Below are 3744 nucleotides of genomic sequence, written 5' to 3' on the forward strand. Positions count from 1 at the left end.
GTAACCGTGCGTTAAATAAGATTTGTCTCGTCTATAAGCAGTTCAATATTAAGTATATGTGGGGGACCGATTTATTTATTTAATTTGGTAATTTGAAAATAAGCGTATCACATGCAGTGAATAATTATTTAACCTAATATGGGATATACCATTTAATAAAAGCTGGCTGTTAAGTTTAGTTCTATTACAAAGATTTACTGGTTGATGTTATGATCACAGTGCTTAGAAAAAGGCTTTATATCTCAGTATTTCTTTCTTTTTTCCCCAAACTTCATTTACCTTCTTCTTCAACTTCAAGTCTGACTGTTGGAATGGCAAAAGTGATAGATTTTAACTCAGTTCTCATATCTGTGGTGCTTTGTACGTATCTTTTATCTTCTCTCTCTTCTTCTCAAGCTCCCATTTTCAATGTTTTCTTCTATCAACTCGCGGCATGAACTTCAACACCTAGCTTTCTCTGTATTGATTTTGTTTATTAGTATTAACACTTAGACGTTATCTGTTTTAGTTTCTCTACTGTGTCTTTGGACGACAACTGAAGCGGAGGTCTATGTAAATACGACCATTCTGGAAAGCGCAAAAGCAAAGGGAGCTGGTGAGATTGATGTTTCTTCAGAAAAGAACTCCCTCAGTACTTATATTTATACATCTTCTTAACTTTCCTAGTCTTTAAATTTTATAAATATTTTGAGTTTATTGTTGTTTTGGTTAATTTTGTATTTAAAGTATGCTTGGATGGAAGTGCTCCCGCTTTCCACTTTTATCCGGGAACTGGCTCTGGAGCTTATAGTTGGCTCATTCATCTTCAGGTATATATATACTCATATTTTATGTTATTTTGTTTAATTAATGTTATTGTGTTTTTTTTTACCTTGTTTTTGCTAATCTTCAACTCTGATTTTCTAGGGAGGAGGGTGATGTGAGACTACTTCCGACTGCCAAACTCGTGCGGCAACGGACTTATCTTCGAAAAATAGGCCAACTGTAGCTTATTTTAGAGAAGTTCTAAGCAATGATCCTCGAACAAAATCCAGGTGCATGTTTAATGTAGTAGGTTATATGTATTTTTATGACTAATTACCTTTTCTTCTTGAAAGTGTATACAGTATACAAGTTGTGGCACTAATAACAACTGAAAAGATATTCTTAAAAAAATGTAAGATTAGGTATTGTGATGGGTCATAAATATACTGGAGATGATGAAGAAGTTGACCCTGTAAGTTAGAATATTCCCATCCTTAGTGGAACTTCAGCAGGAGGGTTGGGTGCAATTACGTTGCGACAAGTTCAGACTTTTATTCTCTTTGACTGCTAGAGTCAAATGCATCTCTGATGCTGGCTTTTTTGTCAATGTGTAAGTTTACTGACTACATTCTGAATACTCTCATTACTGAATAAATTATAGCTCCAAGAAAGGAAAAAAGAAAAAAGAAAAAAAAAGACAAATTAATTCTCGAATTAATTTATGCAGAAAGACTGTAATTGGCGAACCGGTTATTAAGGAGAAGTATAAGAGAGTCGTTGTCTTACACGTAAGAAGCATCATATAAATAGTTTCTCTTTAATTTCTTAATGTTGTCAATTTTATCTCAACTATAGTTTATTATTTTTCTTGCACCTAATGTGTATAAAACATTTTTTACCCTTTCTTGGGTACTTTAGGGATCTGTCAAGAACCTACCACTCTCTTGCACGGCCTTGAGTTTAGACCCAAGTTTGGTAAGAACGATTTTATTTGTTCATTTAGTTATTTTGTGAAAAAATTAGTTAGCTGAATTGATATGTCTCAAAAATATACGATGATTTTGCAGTGCTTCTTCCCTCAGTATGCAGCAAGACATAATTGCACACCACTTTTCATCATCAACTCGGCCTATGATTCTTGGCAGGTTAGAAAATAAATTTCTATGATTTACAAATTTTGTTCATTTGTGCTATTACTTTATTTACTTCGTTTCCTTCCAAATTCTAAATGGTTTTGCCTTTTGATTCTTAAAATTTAGATAAACAACAGTTTGGTTCCCAAGGAGGCCGATCCTTATAATGAGTGGATAAATTGCAAGACAAATATAAATAATTGCTCACCTAGTCAACTCCAAACTTTCCAAGGTATATATATATATATATTTGCCAGTTTATTCTCTTTTAATCCGATTCATGTGACAATTCCTCTCTTTAACATTTTCTCTAACTTGCTTTTGAGTTTTTGTTCATCAGATTTCAGGTTGACATTTTTGGAGGCACTGAACGAACTAGGACCAAGTATATCAAGAGGATATTTCATTTCCTCTTGCCATTCTCACAATGGTATTGAAGCACAAGGCTATTGGTCCTACAACAACTCTCCAACATTAGCTAACAAGGTCACTTTAATTTCTTTTTCTCTTTTTTGGTATTGTATAATTTCCGCTTTATTCCTTGTGTTGTTATTTGACATTTGATAATATCTCATTGTAACAGACAATTGCTGAAGCTGTTGGAGACTGGTTTTTTGATAGGAGTGAGTTTCAAGAAGTTTATTGCCCGTATCCTTGTGGCAAAAATTGCCATTAGAGGTGCTCATGCATGTAGTACTACGTACTATTTTTTGTATTTCAGATGTTTTTTTAAATTCCTTTTAACAAGTGGGAGTAATTAGTGTAGAGCTACCTCAGTGTCTTAGATAGTAATTGTTAGCCAACCTACTTATGTATGTGAGGATAATATCAAAAACAACTGGAGGTTAAGATTGTTCATCAAATTTTTATATATTGTTGCAAGTTGTAATGGGTTTTTTTTTTTTTATTTCAACATATTTTGATCGAGCAAGTTATGAAAGAAAACTTAGATTAAAATTCTCTTCACATTTTACTCCATCTCGGCCAAGAGAGTGTGTGTGTATAATATATATGGCTAACACAAATTTTCAAGTTCATAAACAAATTCTTGCCCTTGACGCTCACCAGTGATGGAACTGGGCAAGTGATTCCTCAAAATTGTAACTCATTTTTCTTAAGCCAAATTATTAAACAGCTCAAAGCAACAAGCTCAACCCAAGACGTAAAAACCAGTTAAATAGGAGTAGTACTTATGTACTCAGAAAAATGTTGGAATCGTGTACCAAAGTAATTACTTTATTGATTTAATAATCCATTACTAATTAAAATGGTTATTTCATATTTCGGTAGCTTGGTCTCGTTCGGCCTCCTAGGGAAGGGGAAGGGCTGCGTATGATTTAAAGGCAAAGTCTCTTCTATTTTTTTGTGACAAGGAATGGCACTCTAACTGAAATCAAATATTGAATACAATGATTATAAATATTAAGTAGATATTTGATGGCCTATATTGTTCTAGAAAACTTTACATAATATATATTGGTGAACTCATTCAAATTCAATAAGTTTGATTATTGCTTGCATGCGATGAATGTTTCCATGTCATATTCATAAGTAAAATGAAACATACAAAACGTTTTTAAAACTCCCAAAAGAGTAAATAAATTTGGAACGAACGATACAATATCAAACCTATTTATGAACCATCTATTGTTTGAAAAAACAAAAACAAATAAACATCTGTTGTGTCTCACATTAACTTGATAAAGCATTACCAATCAGAACAAAGCTGTTTCGCAGACATAGTTTGACTATCAGAATTGCGTAAGCAAATTTTAACTTAATTTTATTTAATTCTTGAAATTATTTATATACTTGTTGCTATGTCTATTTGCAGAGATTTTTGCATTTATACCCCTAATGTATGGTA

The 3744-nt window shown here is 32.6% G+C and overlaps 1 pseudogene; it reads left to right on the plus strand.

Annotated features, from left to right (window-relative positions):
• Positions 1 to 298: 298 nt before the first annotated feature.
• LOC104248510 (pectin acetylesterase 8-like) lies at positions 299 to 2553 on the plus strand (annotated as a pseudogene).
• The last annotated feature ends 1191 nt before the right edge of the window (positions 2554 to 3744 follow it).

This window comes from Nicotiana sylvestris, chromosome 10 (assembly GCF_000393655.2).
Source record: "Nicotiana sylvestris chromosome 10, ASM39365v2, whole genome shotgun sequence".
NCBI classification, from domain to species: Eukaryota; Viridiplantae; Streptophyta; class Magnoliopsida; order Solanales; family Solanaceae; genus Nicotiana; species Nicotiana sylvestris.